General features: G+C 35.9%; 1 protein-coding gene across 1 annotated transcript in view; it reads right to left on the bottom strand.

Moving 5' to 3' along the window:
- The window catches only part of LOC135072802 (mitochondrial ribonuclease P protein 1 homolog), a 304,546-nt gene that overhangs the window by 268,726 nt on the left and 17,293 nt on the right, over nucleotides 1-18,527 (bottom strand). The window lies entirely within an intron of this gene.

Genomic DNA, 18,527 nt, shown 5'->3' on the forward strand with positions numbered 1-18,527 from the left:
AAATAAGATTGTAATTATTCCGCTCATAAAAACTAAATTACTTCAATAAAAATAAAATAATTTTAACATTCTAATTAGGTACCTGTATTTAAATAATACTGCAATGAAAGTCTAGGTATGAGAATATAAAGGCACAATCAATTTTATTGTTATATTTACAACATTACACTGTCAATGATCATATAAACTAAAAATAAAGCATTGCTTATCTTACATTACAAGTACCTTTAATAGATATACATTACAAGTACCTTTATGTACCTTCTTCTGAAATAGTAAGCAATTGAACTTGGTGTAAGTGGTTTGTGCTCCGCAAAAAAATTGGCCAAAGGTTCATTGTGTCATTTACTCGTATAATAACTCTCTTTCACATAAATTTCCCTGCCAAAACGAAACGAATGCAGGGAACAAAAGAAAGCACAAGATACTGTAATTTTTTTGTAAAAAAAAATTACGTGCTTCAAAGGAGCTTTAAAGCTATATTATCATGGGAACATTGACTTTTTGGCGAGCAAAGCCGCAGTTAGCGTAAAATATTTATTTCAGCATGTGTGAATGAAATTATTGAGTTTTCTGTATTCTGAAACTATTTCAATGTGTTTAAATTCAGATTTTAGGACTGCACAAAGGGTATTTGTTAGCAAACTACATAGTTGAAATGTACACGGAAATTTTTGACATTATTGTACAGATTAAACAGAGAAAACTGGATTTCAAATCCACAGTCAAAGTTCTGTTTGGAGTAAGCATCTATAAAAATACGAGTATACTTTGTAATTTTTAAAGCAAATAACAATTTAAATACTGTCACTTGCTGGCTTTTATTGTGCCACTTTTATAAAATATTTATTAATATTATCGCATTTTTACGAAGAATTACATTGTAATATCGATCGTGTAAAATTGTGGCTTTATAATTTTGCTATGTAAATTTTAAGTAAGTTTAACTACTGTAAATGGCTAAAACGTCACTAAATTAGTCACATAACATAGATAGTAGATGTAAATAGAGTTCACGGCTATTAATTTACTATTGAAATGTTGATTTTATTAGTTAGACGATTCCTTGGGATATTCGAAATAATGTTTGTTACACCGAAATAGATAAACTGAACGCGATGTGTGTATATCATTTACATTTCACCCCTAAAGCTGCGAGTACACTAGACATGCTATAAATTTTTGAGGTCAAAGTGACTTGAATTCCTACAATAAAAGCTAAAATTTGTATGTCTTATCATTAGAAAAAACCTACCAAAAAAATTTAGTAGTATTGTAGCCAAAACCTCACATAATATAAGTTCACCCTTATCTACGTAGTGAGGATACGTACCTAACACGTCCCTCAGTTAAAACGAAGTGATGCAAAGCTGCGGTCTTACTTGCTTACGCTAGAATTTCGCGTCTGCATTTATTCCAAACCACATTCAGCAGTCGCGCTCGTTTGTTATTCTAGAACCAAAGATAGCTAATACTAATATTAAATTTGCGGAAATAGGTAACTCTGTTACGGTTGAAATAAACCTGGGAAAACAGTAGCAAATCTATGTCACAAATAAAATAGGTAAATATAGTATTTTTCTAATGAAATGATAGTACATATTTTTGGTCATATGACGCGGACTTTAAATATTTTTGCAATGAGGGTTTTCGCGATTGGAAAATCCGCCAGATGGCAATACGTAGACGCGAGGTCCAAATGCTGCGTGATTGGTGGATTTTGACATATCTGTCAATGTCATGTCAAAAATAACCAATCGTGCAGCATTTGGACCTCGCGTCTACGTATTGCCATCTGGCGGATTTTTCGATTGCGAAAACCCTCATTGATCGATAATCATGTTGTCAAAGCCGCAGGCAAAAAGCCAATAAGTACCTATATGATTTTATTCCTTAACATAATTTATGATCAAACTTAGAAACTTTAAAATAAGAAACGAGGAAATCAGATATTGAAATCGAAAATGTTAACTACCTCCGAGTTGGGAATCTACTAACGAGTACTAAAGCTAATAAAATCATGGGAGCAAATACAGGAAGCTCTATCAGTTGATCGTGCGTCGTTTGGAAGTTGGGAACGAGTGCCTTTCTTCCGAGTTCCGTACCTTTGAGGTTTCAGACGGAAACTTATTTTCAGGGAGGTCCCGAACTGAGTGCTTTCCCTCTGTTCGCCGGCCACTATTAAAGTGTTTGGTGTACAGCTGAATGGTGGTGAGTAACGTTTAAACTACCTCGCACTTAATGCGGTTTCTTAATCGTACTTAGACTGATTGCTTTGCAAGTTATATGTAGGTTATTGAGATGGTGTGAGAAATAGTTGTTGGATAATTTGAAGGGATACTGATTACATATTGCATAGAAAATAGTAGTAGCTACCTTGTACAGGTTAGCTAACCGGAACATTACATCAAGAGTGAGAGAAAATGTATTGCAAAAATGAAACGGTTAAAACTTAAATCCTTGGTGGTAATAATATATCAATAGATATCAATTCTGTGGAAAAGGGAAATGTTCCCTTACCTTATTGATTTTACATTTTTAGAATTCGTTATTCCAGCTATTACGCGAGTTTCCGTGACTGAAAGTCCAGTCGATAGCAATCAGAGTATGCATTTTAATGCAAAATAGCACCTTATTACAACTACTTACATAAAATATTATTACTACGTTCCATTAAAGTGTAAGTAACCCGCTTGGGCCCTTTTCATCGTATCTAACCATTTTTCTTGCTCAGTTTTCCATAGCAAAAAATATCACTGTATAAACTCGGACGCCTATTAAAACAGTGGTTGTACCAAAAAGTATATAAAAACTAAACTTCGCCGAACAATGTTCTCAGTCATCAGTCGACTTTCAATTCGGTACAGCAAATTCGTCGGCAACTTTGACGCTTTTGATTCGTCCGGAGCGGCGGCACTTCGAAACTTGCGTCTGAAAAAGGCTGTTGGCTCACTTCGAGGAAGAAGTTCCTCGCATCAACCGACGTCTTTGTGCCCCACTCAAAGGCAACGCAATTTAAACTACATGCGGGCACGGCAAATATTCATTCCGTTAGCTCAACTCTTTCACTTATTTTTAAGGATCCATCCCGAGGATTCGCCGACGACTTAACGTAATCATTAGTAAAATTCGAGAACTTTTTCGGGACAGTTTGCAGTTCGTTAAAACTCTGTAATTGGGTTTGGTAACAGCGCATGTAGGCATCGCTTATCCTCGCCGCCGCACGTGATTCGCTTACGTTTTTGATTGTAGTAACGCTTTTAAAAATATGAAAGTACCTAGATACCTAAACAAACAGTATCCTTCTATCTAAAAGCACGTTTTAACCAGTTTGAATTTTAATACGAACAAACAAAACCTAAATTCATACTTTCATGCCACTTAGGAAGTAAAATTACATTCGTAATTAACCGTAAACGATGAATATTAAATAACATGTACCTACTCGACAAATTTAATTTACGAAAGGTAATAAATAAAATAGTTTTGACCATTATCATTTATTGATCAAGTAAAAAAATACGTTACCTTCACTGGAAATTATAAGTTTGAATTAAAACATGGACTAAATGGTTTTAAAGCTTACCTGTGGCTTATACAAATAACGACTAGGCCAAGACTTTTTAGCATAAGTTTCATCAATCATTTTCTAAGATTAATTCAACAAATAGGTACTTTTAAACTTCTAATTACCTTAAAAATGTTTTGTACATTTATCACCACTATTTGTCGTTCTAAACTGACATCTCTCGACCATTTTGCCTTTTGTACAGCTGTAATATATCCCAAACAAATTGAAGATTATCGTCCTTACAGTGACCCATAACAATCACTCATTTGTCATGAGGACGGAGCTGTTTCAGCTCCTTACAAAATAGACCCTAGGCCGAATACTCACTGTGCAAAAAATACAGCCAGAGTAAAAAGATATTTCCTCTATCTGGCTCAGCATTTTTAAAGGTAATTAAATTATAGTATTTCAAGTACATTCAACATGCAACAATGAATAGATTCAACCTTTTGAAGAATTTAACTATAACGAGATTTTAATGTTAAGTGTGGTTTTCAGTAAAATTTTAGAATACGTGTACGTGTAGTAATCGTAGAATACTGAAAGATCCCTAAAAGTCTGTTAATTTTTACATCCTTGTAGGATAAAAATGCCGTCCTGTCAGTGTGCACCAGGCATTATACTTCTAGGAGCTATGATATCGCGCCGGACACTGGCCGGGCTCACTGCAGTCATATTTAAGTCTTTTAACTAAGACAAATTAACTCGAGCTATGCCAAGACAATGGGCCAGTACAAACACAGTTAATTCGGACGGACAATCTTTGTTCTCTTATACTGTGACACTGCATTAATTAAGGAGATTTGGGTGAAGGGAGACATGTTATGGGAACAATAGAACTCGGACAGTTATGTCAAGATAAATGTGTTTTGCTTTTTACATGTTAATCATTTATGATTTATGATCGCAAATGAAGTCAATATGTAAAAGCTTGAAATAACATTGAAATAATAAAACAATGGTTATTTTGTTGGCATTGAAATAAATATAAACCATCAAGTATACCAAGCAATACTCACACAAAAACATATTGTTTGTTTTGTCAAAATTATTATTTATCGGTTGCGAGTTAGTTAACTGTAACGAGAGACCCACAACAGTTGCATAGGTATACCTACCATAATACTTATCATAAAATTTTTGTACGCATTTTGTGTAGGTATATACATACATGGACTGAAATTATTTCAGCATGCTTCGTTGCCAGCTTGAGTCAAACCTTAAAAATGCAATATTGCGAATGAACGTCTGCGAAATACAATATTTAACAACGGTGAAATTACATAATCATTTTGTAATTTAAAAGAACTCACCCGGAGATCCGTGCGCAATCGGCGCAAAGGCCCGCTAATTCAAATTTATTTTCCATCAACGCTCGTCAGCGAGGGCCCGGCCCTTATGTACGTTCGTACAAGTTAAATTAAACTAATTATCATAGTCTTCTCTGACGACATCTCTTAATTGACCTCCCGACAGGGCAAAAGTTCCACATTTGTTAATTGGAGTTAGAATTACAGTCCATCTTCGCAGTTTTAAGCTACTTAATGTGCTTTTCGCTAATGAACTTAGGAAATTAACAGATGTGTTCGTTAGTTCTATTATTTATTGTGGAAAGAAAATACTAATTACCTCCGAGCCGTATTTCTTTATTATTGTTCATTAGGGTTATTTCGCGAGTTAGTGAAAATTAAAGAAAACGTAGCTAAGGCCTTATAAATCACTTTTATTATGGTTTAGGTGCCTTTCCTTCATGGGTTTAGATTTTTTAATTAAAAATGAAAATGACCACGTCATATTTCTACATAAATTAACGAGAATTATTTTTCGTTGTTCGTAGAAATCTTTATTTTTGAGCTACCAGTTTCCAGAAGTTGTTATTTTATACCTATACAAGTTGTAGTTGTAACAGAATTACAATATTTAGGTAAGGTTTATGTAAAGTTTGTGTTTAAGCTTTTTTCAATAGCGATCCTAACCTGAATGAAAACATATCCGTTGACCGCACGCATTTTTAGTTACAGTGTTTCCTCACTTCAAATAACCATAGTCAACAGCCCGAGTGTTGCCAGATAAAGTTTGTTTTAAACTAGTCTTCGCCGATATAAAATTGATACGGGGAGGCCGGCAGGTGCGTGCCGCCCAAGGGTAGACTCTCGCCCCATTGCACCGGGAAATTGCTTCGGCTCCAAAGCAAACTAACCGTATTTCACACCGAACTGTCGGCGAATTTCTTTTTTATCCAGCGCAAAACAATTCGCCAAACCCAATCATATGAACAAATATTCAAATAATCATTGCTTTCGTCGGATGGCTACGCACACGGAATGAATGGAATTAATTGAAAGAAAGTAAACCGAAAAACAAATACAAGGTCATGTCTGCGTTTGAAGTTGAAACTTAATATTTCAAGTCGCGTTCAGATTCAAGTAAACCTCTCTATAACAATTTAATAAACAGACATTTATTAATCGAAGGATTTAATAAATTCTAAGACAGGTTAATAGGTACTAATTACGTAGATATGCTTTGGTGTAATTTGGGTTTAACTTTACACAAATTTAATATCTAAGGCTGGGTTGCACCATCTTACTTTAACTTTGACAAAAATCAAAAATCTGTCAAACTCCATACAAAATGCACCGGTTATCGTCATTGTTACCGTTGAAGATAGGTGGTGCAACTCAGCCTATGTCTAGGTATTAATTACTCCTTTCAGTTAACTAATGCGAATATGATAACAAAATTCCCTTATAACTTAATATCTAGATTACGTTGGAAGAAATTATGTGTATGTGGTATATTGTGTAGGTATAATAAAACCTTACAGTAATTAAGTAACTAAGTTAGTTGCTTGGATGTAACAAAGGGGATTGTACAGTCGGTAGATGATCAGAAAGGTTTGCCGCAAAATAGCGCGTATTACAGCTGTATAAGATGCCATATTGTTTACCTTAAGGGGGTCCTGCACAGAATCCTTAAAATTGTCATATTTTTAAATCACGAGTGCTCTGCGATTAGTGACTTAAATACATCAAAGGAACTTGTGTAGGGTAGCCCAATCCTTGATCTAGGTCGCCGCCTTTTCGAAATTTTGAATAAATACGAAAAAAATTGATAAACAACATTTAAAATGAAGACATATGGAAAATTTATTTCTTCGAGAACTTTGTTAATTTAACGTATGAAGCAATAATTTTTATATGGAAATGTTTAAATTAATATTTTGAAGGTCGCCCCCTTTTTCGTTTTTGGTATTAATGCATTAATATTGAGAATTTTTGATATTCCCAAAAAAACTTTGCCGTGAAGAAATCATCAGGCGTTTTGCTTTATCGTAGCTGTCAAGTGTCAAATGTGTGTTTGTCAATCCTTTACAGAGTAGTGTAGAGCGCAGAGCATGCAAATAGTATATCTTTTGTTATGACTTCGTTGTTACGAAAAAATATTTTACTTATTTTATAGTTGATATGGCTAGAAAACCCTTGCAACCTTTCTTTGCCGTTCGTTCGTTTCAGCCGAAAGACGTCCACTGCTGGACAAAGGCCTCCCCCAAGGATTTCCACAAAGACCGGTACCGCGCCGCTCGCATCCAGGTACCACCCGCGACCTTCACCAGATCGTCGGTCCACTTAGTAAGAGGCCTGCCCACGCTACGTCTTCCGGCTCGTGGTCGCCGCTCAAGAACATTCCTGCGCCAGCGGCCGCCGATATACCTCTTAGTGTAAAAGTTATTACGTTTTCTTTACAATAAGTAATCGGAAGGAAAAAAAATCTATAAAAAATAAAAAATAAACCCTCTAAAAATTTTTGACCTCTTTTTTGTCAATAAAAATAGGTTTAGTTTCACCTATTTTCATATGTGTACTTTATCGTGACTCACACTGTATAAAGAAAGTATGCTAAATGAGTAACGCAAAACAATAAGCGAAGTGAGAAAAGAAAAGAGAAGTTTAATATTACTGTGACAAACTGAATTTAATGGTTAAAACCGCGAGAAAAAGCAAGTACGTAATAATAATGAATTACCAATTTTAAAAATAAAGCAGTTATGTTAACCCTTTTTTCCATTCTTCAGGGTGTGGTTTTGTAAAACAACGCTCATCTCAGAGGTGGTAGTATACACACTGATGCCAAAAAAAAAAATTCATGAAAAGATCAAACCAGGAAAATGGTAGATATTATTTCGCGGACGAGCTATCCCCCCCCCCCCGCTCTCTCGGGGTGGCGGCCGCATGTGCTCGATGGTGTAGCGGGGTACGCTGGTGCGGGCGGTAGGAAGCGCCGTCTCGAAAGTTTAAAGAGACTTTTGAACGAGGTTCCTTAGTAATAAAGTAATAAGTTAAAATTTTATTTATATTTTTCTTGCAATAAACTTTCATGTGTACTATCACTCCAGAGATGGGCGTTGTTTTACAAAACCACACCCTGTATACATGGGTAGAACGCAGCCGTAGGAAACTGCTCGTGTATATTTTGTAATACTCTTCGTAAATCTGCGACTACAGTACAAAGTATACACGAATTTTGCGTACTAAATACAGTCGTGTTTAATTTGTATTGTGGATGCTCGCTTCTCCGTTTCAAACTATACTACACCACTTACACTTGACAAGAGTGTTGAAAAGTTAGTTTGATACTTATTCAGTAAAATATGGAATTACATTTAAGAGTATTTTTATTTCTTATTACTTAAATATATTTTATCGAATCAATACAAAACTAGATTTTAACACTCTTGTCAAAAACCACTTACCCGGTTTTTCAAAATAAACTGATTAGGTAGGATTAAATAAATAAATTGATAACATTTTTATTTAGAGTAGTAGGTACGCGGTATTTGCGTAACTGCTCATACAGTTTGGAAGAGTTTAGTAAAAAAAAGTTATTTCCAAACTATACTATTGTTATATATGTATATGTTACACACTCTTGTGTATAGTTACACACCCTTGCGTTCTGGCCATGTATAGAATGGAAAGACGCTACGTTAACAGCCTATTTGAATTGAACGTCTAGGAAAAATACTCTTTTACGAAACTTTTTTAACGCCTTTGTTCATCAGAAGAATCAATATTATTTAAGATTTTTATTGTGTAAGAATTTTCGCAGCAATACCAACAAAAAATCAAATCCTTCCTTTTTCCTAATTAAAGTATTATAACTCACGTTTTGTTTAGCAAAATTAGTGAAATACGTGTTTTTACTCTGTATTGAGTCTCTTTTGTCTCTACTCTGTAAAGCAGTTTGTGTGCGATCGTGTTAGTTCGTTGCGCCACCGCTATCTCGGCTAGCAAATCGTAATTTTTCGTCGGCGCTGCACCCCCTTAATGTGCTGTGTTCTGTATGTATGTATTGGATTAATTATTAAACACGAATGAAATGTGTCCTCGGGAAGCCACCGTACCTTCAACACGTGTAACGCTCGGCATGAAACTACGAACCTTTGTCACTTACTACTATGTATGTAAACAATCGGTTGAAGTGGCTTAATACCTACTTTAGTTATGTAAATTGGGCTTTTAAATAATAATGTGAAATTATATTAGGCAGGTATCAACTCGACAAAAATCAAATTCAAATATCAATGACACAACGGAAAAGGCTGAGAGCATACGGAATCATCAGCAGATGAGACCTCTTTACAGTGAAAATCGTATGGTCACGGATAAATCACGAAACACGTAGGTCGAGTCGAGGCCAAAGTGTTAGTTTTAATGCCCCAAGCCATACATCAATGATCAGTTATGCATGCTTCAGAGACCAAAACGTTACTATTGCTGCGCTTTTCTTAAAAATCATCCAGGTATGTTTCCAGTATGTCATTTAATTAATAGTTGTCCAAAGTTAGGGCAAGTTTTATTTTGAATTTGAATTAATTTTAATGCTGTTTAAACTTCCTTGCACAGTCAGGGGTTTACGCCAACATCAGTACCAGCATAAAGCTTATATTTAGACTAGTGAGTGCCGGAAACCGAGGTATTCATGCTCGTCCTAATCTCCAGGGACAGCCGGAGGTGGCAGCTATTGCAATCTCTTGCAACGTCACACCGGACCTCATGACTGTGACACTATGAAAACGAATGCATCTCGGGAAACGCTTTGCATTTGCTCTGTGAAAGACATAATTTGAAATGGGATGTTTGAATTCAATTCGTGTAGTTTTATTGACCTGCAGTATTTTCAAACTTACGCCCGTATTCACTGACGATGCTTGCTTAAGTGAAGCAACAAATCCAACGCACAGCCTTGAATAGAGCTCTGTGATTAGTTCGTGTGTCACCCTGTGCGTCCACGCGCACTGTGAGACCCACGTGAGACCTCATAGTAATTTTTGTGAATACGAGCGAAAGTCTATCTGTGTCTGTTTGAAATTCGAGCAAAGCTGCAAGAAAAAGCTAATACTATAAACACAGCAATCTAAATAAAAAAGCTTAGTAACAAAACGTTATTCTTAATTAATCGTCATTAGTATTAGGCTCTTAAGGTCTCCTAACAATGTAATTAGCGGACTAGACTGGATTTCGGGCGATTACTGCTACGAAATTACTGCCGCGATCACGTTTCTTTTTGTTACAAAATAATGACAATGTCGCACCGCCAAACATAATATGATGGTAGAACTATTCTTATTTCTGTGAAGATAGCTTAATATTAGTATAATAGGACAATATATTTTATATTTTCCTTTATTAATAACTATTTATTAAATCGTGAAATAAATTAAATACAATAAGAGGAGCACTGTCGAATTATATTATGCCTTAAGGTCTTCCAGTTGATGGCGCGAATCACTGGAGCGAACAAATTAAATGTAATTTGTTAGGATATTACATTCAGTAACGTGCTTAGGTTTATTTATACAAAGTGAGATTGTCTCCAAAAACTAATTAGATAGGAATTGCGACACGCAATTTTATAACAAAGTAATTAAACTTACCGATCGTATTCCAGTATTCCACAATGTATTTTTGGGAGGGCTTTTCAATGGATACCTACTTCAATGAATGTCGAAGTTAATTGAAGTTCGTGAAGAGGAGTAACCGGGAATTAAATAACAATGAGCCCTCATCCTGAAATTCGTAGCTTTAGAGCTGCGCATGGTCCAGATAACGCGTTTTTGTTTGCGCGTTTCGAATCGCGCGATGTTGAAATAAGAAAGACTACTAGAGCAAGGATGCACAAATCGTGGCCCGCCGCCTGCATGCAGCAACTGTACGCGCGGCCCGCCGGCGACCTAACTTGGCACGCACTTGGCCGGTTTTTAGGGTTTTTTAGCTTATAATCTGCCCGAGTCGACCTTGGTCTTAGTAAGTCTGTACGTACGTACATCCCTGTTTTGTCAGGCTACACGCGCGGGCGAAGCTCATTGTAGGTACTCAAACATAACATGAAATCTTATTCGAGCGTCTATAGTAGCGCACGCGCGCGTTTCATAATTTGGTACAATAACGTTACCGCGCCCGCACGATGTCGTTTTTTTTTAATTTGGGCATGTACAGTTGTGCGTTTTGCCTATGAAAACTCAATACCGAGCGTAATGAAACGCGCGAATAAAAACGCGTTATCTGGGCCAGATCTTGGCGGACACATCGCGGGAGGAGGCGGCGGAGGTCCCGGATTTTCGGGTTACTGCGCGATTCGGAACAAAACTCGGAGTGCGGAACTTTTGAATTGATAAGTTTGTATGTGTCGATTGGCATAAGCATAATTTAAGTATACATAAGCTGATTAAGCCACGTAATTGTTACAGAAACTAATTTACTTATTTAATCAACCGCGTCATCAACACTTTGAAAAAGCTCTAAGGTAACACAGTTTTTTTGTTACAGTCATGTGAAATGCAACTACGAGTAAGATAATACCTACTATGTTCCTCAAATAACTTTTACTAATAACACATACATAATTAACCTTTAATTAGTCGTTTTGTATTACTTATTACCCGACTGCGCCAGAAGCATACTCTCGTATCGATATCAAAGTACCTACCTATGCCTCAAGGCAATGACTTTTCAATTTAAGTAAGCGCTAGTTATACAATTGTTCCTACTTATTTATGTGAGTTGTCCAATATCCCGTCTTCCCGAAGAACATTGTGCTAAGACTACAATAGAGGGGAGCCGTCAAACTGAATGAAAGAAGCAATTGGGTCATCGAAATAATATTCAAAATAGGACTTCTTTGTTAGAAACCCAAGCCGTGAGAAAATCTGTAGGTAAGATTTCATTTTTAATTAATCTTAGACGTTGGTTCATTCTTAAAATTCTATTATAGTCTATTATTATACAACGAAACAAATTGTTTTACAGTGGCACTGCGCCCTCCTGACCACCGAAGTGAGACAATAAAATTGGATCAATTTACGGAGTTCAATTTAATATTTGTTCTATAAAAAGCGCTCTGTGTTCGATAGCTAAACAACACTATTAAATATTAAGGACTCGCTTTCCAGTGTAACTCAATCAATACAACTCGTACCTATTACTGAACGAAGCTGAAAACTCGATTCAATTTCAATATAGATTTAGGATTTTTATTGTTGAATTCGATATTTAGGTAAACAATTTTTAAAAAAATCTATGATTGAGATTGCAGCGAGATTTAAGCGTTGTTTTGTAAAGCTTCAGCCAAATGAACGCGCAGTGATCGCCATCGCCGACGCTATCTGTACGCGTTGGTTTGGCTGAAACTTTATACGAACCTTGGTGTCTGTCTTTTCTTTTTTGTATTCTCTCTAGTGTTTCACGTGAGCATAGACATTACACGTGTCGTGTGCCATCAAACATAGTTTCTTCCGCTACTTCTTTTCAGCACCAGCCGATATGTTTTCCTGAAGTGGTGGCAGGGCAAGCTATATTTGGACAAGTAAAAGGGACTATTAAAGAATAGGCTAACTTCCTAAAAAAAAACTATCAAAAAATATTGGACACGTATTTTTTATAGTCAATCAAACAAATAATTACGAAGTTACAATGCGTTGAAGTTCCATGTGACGTCACAAAGTGCACTCCTAGACGTCACAGGCCTCTGCATCTAAAACTTTGGCGTGCTTAATCTCTTTTAATTATCAATTTTTTCAAAAAGTGGAAAATACGTGTCGAGTATTTTTTGATAAGTTAACTGACGGACTAATTCACACTCTTGCTTTTTACCCAGGAAATATCCCTATTTGAATTTAAATTAGAAAAACATAGGTTTAGGTCAGTAGGCCTGACTATCGGCTGTCTCGCCTCAAAGTCAGTAGAGCGCTGCAATAATTCAGGTTGTTGCTATTAACGTGCCGGATCAATATCTACGGCAATTTGCATACAAAAGCGCTGTAAGGGCGAGTGAGTTTTCCACAGTGCGGCTCGGCGGTGGGCCGTCGTGAGCGCATCTCAAACAATAGTCCAGTCAATGAATGCCTTAACGACGGTGTAGAGAGAAATCCGTGGAACACAATTTCTGACCTCGGGACTTTATTTAGCCTAGTTAGGTGGTGAACATAGCAAAAGTCCCCGCTCTTAGCCCTTGAGCCGGCGGGGAGAGGGGGGTTTAAAGGTACCACTTTTCGGTTTTTCGCTTAATCCTCGGAAACTATGCGTCCTAGTGACATGACTACTATGAACCAAAAAAAGCTTATTCAATTTGCTACAGGCGAGACTGTCAAGTTTTTCTATATCTTGTATAGTTTTTGCGGCATCTGCTCTAGAAGGTCTGTAAAATTGGAAATTTTATTTTTGTCTTACATGTTCCTATCAGGAGAAAATCGACTAAATCAACATTGAGCAAACACTATAGACATGCGGGAGCATGTTAAGCCTAGTTCCAGGGAGAGGACTGCACCGTGCGTATATTTAGACGAACCAATTGGACCCACTTTTGTCCCCTCATCATTCAAAAATTACTGTGCATTAACACTTCAAATTTGGCTCATGTATTGAGACTTGCAAGATATACATCAGCTTCAAATTTCATAAATATACGTCAAACGGTTATTTAGGTATTGACGTTCAAAAATCGACATTTAGAACACTAAAATCTATCTATCACCTGTGAAATGTTAAAATTTACTGGTTTTTTATTTGTTCCTTTGTATTTACATAACTACCATTCTGGATGCCAAATTTGAACCTTCGAAGTCATCTGGAAGTGGTTAGAATTTGGTCTATAGGTCAGAGATGTAGATTTTTGGACGTCAATACCTAAAGAACCGTTAGAGGCATATTTATGAAATTTGAAGCTGATTTATATCTTGCAAGTCTCAATACATGAGCCAAATTTGAAGTGTTAATGCACAGTAGTTTTTGAGTGATGAGGAGTCAAAAGTGGCTCAAAGTGGTTCGTCTAAATATACGCATGGTGCAGTCCCCTCCCTGGAACTAGGCTTAACATGCTCCCGCATGTCTAGAATGATTGCTCAATGTTGATTTAGTCGATTTTCTCCTGATGGGAACATGTAAGACAAAAATAAAATTTCCAATATTACAGACCTTCTAGAGCAGATGCCGCGAAAACTATACAATTTATAGAAACACTTGACTATCTCACCTGTAGCAAATTGAATATGCTTTTTTTGGTTCATAGTAGTCATGTCACTAGGACGCATAGTTTTCGAGGATTAAGCGAAAAACCGAAAAGTGTCACCTTTAAACCCCCCTCTCCCCGCCGGCTCAAGGGCTAAGGGCGGGGACTTTTGCTATGTTCACCTCCTAACTAGTCTAAATAAAGTCCTGAAGTCAGAAATTGTGTTCTACAGTTTTCCATCTATAATGCTTTATTGACTGGACTACAAATGCACAGCCAATGCAGATATTATATCGACTGTCTCTATAAAGCTCTTATACTTTCTATCACTTTCTTTTAGTATTGTTCTGTGTTAAGATTCTGAAGGAATATTCTAAATTCCGTGTACCTACTCTAGTTTCAGATATTATACGCTTGACCTCTTTATATCAAATCACAAGATTTATAATAGTAGGGACTGGATAGCAATTTCAATCATCTGAAATTCTAGAACTCTTTAAAGAGATATAATAATTGGACTGTAATAATATGCTGTAGGGAGCTTTCAATAGTTTTAATTAAAATACATAGCACCTACTATTATAATCAAATAACAACTAACGAAATTACCTACCTACGTGTTCGTGCTTTTCAAAAATTCAAAAAAAAACCTAAATGTATTTATTGGAAACAAGAAAATTTGTACACGAAAAAGCGTGTACGATAATAGCCGCAATAGTTTCAGAGAACTGTGGTGCGACTACTAACGCCCACTTCCGTAAAAATTCAAACTGGTATTTTAGTTACGTTACATCGTAGAGATGCGTAGTCTTTGAAACAAGTGAGCTGTCTGTTCTGGCTGCCCTATATCGTAGGTCCAGGACACTAATTAAGAGCCATTTTACATTTTCGTGCAAATTTCTAAGATTTTGGAAGCATGAATTACTATCTTAAGCAACACCCAGAGATTATTTAATTACTGCGAAAGATAGTTCAATCCTTGTTGTTGACCAATAATGTAACGGATTTACTAAAACTCTTTTGATTAATTCTCAGTGCCCCATCTCCCACAACCATTTTACGGAAAAATTGCCGCAGACTTAATTTCAAAGTCCTGTATCTATTATTTATGCTCGTATAATAAGCTTCAAAATATATAGAAATCATCGGACATATATTCTTGTAGTCCAATAATCAAACGGATTCTTGAATTTCATTACCATTATTGAGTAAAATCTAAAAATATTTTGGCAAATTTTTAAGATTTACGTCACATTTTGATCGTGATTTTTGGTTTTAATACACAGCAATAACAGCAATAAAAGTATCCCAAAATAAAGAATATTCATTGGAGAATTGATTTCCACAGTTATTGTTTAAATATTAGTAACTACTTTGTCAAAATATTGATGTGAATATCAGTATAAATTACAATGCGGAAGCCGACATTGATTAGTACGGCGCGAGCGCCCGTCAAGGCAGGACCTGTGTCATTTTTCCCGCCATGACGTTTACGTGTGTTCGTGTCATGAAGCGGAGATTTATACGGCGACCAAATACTTTTGATACTATGCCGGGAGGTCCGTTTTGAGTCGGCCGTTTGGTGGTTCGAAACGGACTAATATGCCGAGAGGTCCCGGATTCGATTCCCGGCCGAGCAGAAATTGAAATGATGAAATTTAATTTCTTTGACGGGACTGGGAGTAACTATGTATTTATGTATGAATTTAATTTAATAAATAAATTATAAAAAAAGGTTGTAAGTACATAGTATATCCATTAAGCTAGCACCCTTAACACAAGCATATTAGTTGCTTATTTTGGGACTAGATGGCATTGTGAAATTGTCCAAAGATTTGTTTATTTATTTATCCGCTTTGAGTTTTGTTTCGTGAAGAAGAAAAAGAACCGTTTTGTTTCGAGAGGGAAGTTTTGTTGTTAAATCAATAGTAATAAAAGAGGAAAGATTTGATTATTTGTTTGTTTGAAGGCAATAGGCTCCGAAAAGAAATTCTTTCACTAAATGTTTCCTATGTTGGCTATAAAATATTTTCAAAAACTTTACTCCAAAATCTTCGATAATTGGTCGTTTAATAAATAAATTAGATAACATATTAATATTTTTTTATTGTTTCCAGTACGATTTCAGTACTAGTTTTTAGAAATTCTATGATTTAACTAAAGTGTTATTTTATGCATAATTTATTAACTTCTAAAATATATTCCCTATTGATAGATGACGTGCTTCGTATTTGGTTAAAAAGGTGTAGAATGTTATTTTGAAGATAACTTGCTTCCATAGAGATATAGAAAGATGCTAAGTAATGCGCTGAGTTCGAACCTCGGTGTCAAAGAAATCAAAGTATGTGCTCATTATCCACTGCGGTATCAGTATTCAACGTTCGAATAATCTTTAGTAGTATGCAAGCAATGTAAACTGTTTACATTATAACGTCGCTGCTGTCATCATTGCTTTCACAAGCAATATGTTCTGTTTTTGGGCATATTGTTGCGACACCGGCTCCGCCCCCTTATCACATTTCCCTTTAGTTTCTGTGATCTGTGCTTGCTTCGAAGTTGATATCAACTAAATATTCCTTAGTGCTTTTGATTTAAATTATTTTTTTTATTTTGACACGTGTTTGAAAAATCAAGAAATAGTCAATAATACAACAAATGGAAACGAAACATTGCATTGCAAGTTGCAATGTTTCAATATTGATGAGGAGATTCCATTGGAAAGTCTGTATTCATTCCTAGGATTCCCCTAACACCATCAAATTCAAGAGAATTCTAGAGAGTGCAGTTTCCCATCTCATGCTTAGGGGCCACGGTTTAAAATAGCGTGGTTGCATAGAGCCTGCAACGGGCAACCGCGTGCGCTGCTCATACTAATTTTCGATACAAAAACAAGTGTTGGCTCACGAGTTTTAGCGGAGTTCTATGTGGTAGCGGGAGTAGACTTAAGGGAAATCTATGCTTCTCCGACGGCCAGTTGTAAGTTGTATGCTCCAGAGTGTGGACACAATAGCCTGGTGATTTTAGCACCCGAAGGAAATGTTTCAATTTTGTTGTAGAAAGATATCATAATTTTGTAAGTATTCAGATATTTAAACATACCTAATAATTTGTAGGTTTTATATTAAAAAATATTATCATATAACAAAATTAATAATTTCTTAGAATAATTTAATTTTATTAGAACCAGTTTCCACTTCTTCGCGGAAAAAGTCGCGGGCAAAAAGCTAGTATGAAATATGTAGTATTGCCCGCGGCTTTACTCGCGTGAAATTTAGTTTGCTACAGATCGTCATAAATATATTGTTATTCTGGTCGACGCCAGGGATGGATGAGCGTCGCTGTCGCTGGCGACAGGGTCTTCTGGTTAAGGGTTCATGACGTAGTTCTCAGGCAAAATGAAATCCACTCATAGAAATTAATAAACTTAGTGTATTCACGAGAATAATTACACACAGCACTAGAGTCGTATCGAAACTGAGTGAACCAACGGTCTTGCGATAGGAACGTCCGACCCGAGTGATAGTTGAACACAAACTGTCTAGTACTGCTGTACTGTACTGTAAAGCTTCATCAAAATTTGTTCAGTAGTTTTTGCGTGAAAGAGTAACAAACATCGAAACATCCATACAAACTTTCGTATTTATAATATTAGTAAGACTAGTAAGAAGAAAGATAGTAAGATGAATTTATTTTAGTTATTTGTTAAATAATAATAATATTTATTTATTTCTTAGCTCTGTCTGATAATGGATCTGGAGGAGTTGCAATGGCCACCTCCATTGCAACTCCATAACAAAACAATAGAACCCTATGGAGTTTGGGCTTGTGTAATTCGCCTTGACGAATACTTCGTCTAGGTAAATGATATCCAGGGTCCGATGATGGAGCTGCAAGGGGGCAGATTTTTTTTCACTGTGTGACTTTCTTTATTTTGTACTTAATATAATATATTTAACATATTATACCTATTCGTGTTTCATTATTAATCGAAATAAGTACAAAAATCTTTAAAAGACTAAATAAACTCTATTAAAATTTTAAATTAATTTATCATGTTTTAATACCTTATTCTACCTTAAAATTAATAACTTATATCAAGTCTTAATACGGTCACGGCTCAAGATTTTTTTGTCCATTTCGGCGTTCTTTTTACTCTTTTGTCGTTGCGTTGACAGTTTGTAGCTAAATTCGCGCGGAATATTTTTGTGAAATGGCTCTTATAACTGCAATTTATCTCACTTAGCCTGGCTCCCTTCTGTTTGCGAAAGTAGAACACCCACTAGTCGTGTTCGGAGCCACTTTTGTACGCGTTCGTAATGATATGTCGGCCTTCACAAAGATTTAATTAACTTTGCTGCTTGATATGTTACAGCTTTTTGTATGTAAAAAATATTATGGCTAAGTAATTAATTACTTTCTTTAACTAAGACTATTTTTTCACAGTAATTAA

This window comes from Ostrinia nubilalis, chromosome 1 (genome assembly GCF_963855985.1).
Source record: "Ostrinia nubilalis chromosome 1, ilOstNubi1.1, whole genome shotgun sequence".
Lineage (NCBI taxonomy): Eukaryota > Metazoa > Arthropoda > Insecta > Lepidoptera > Crambidae > Ostrinia > Ostrinia nubilalis.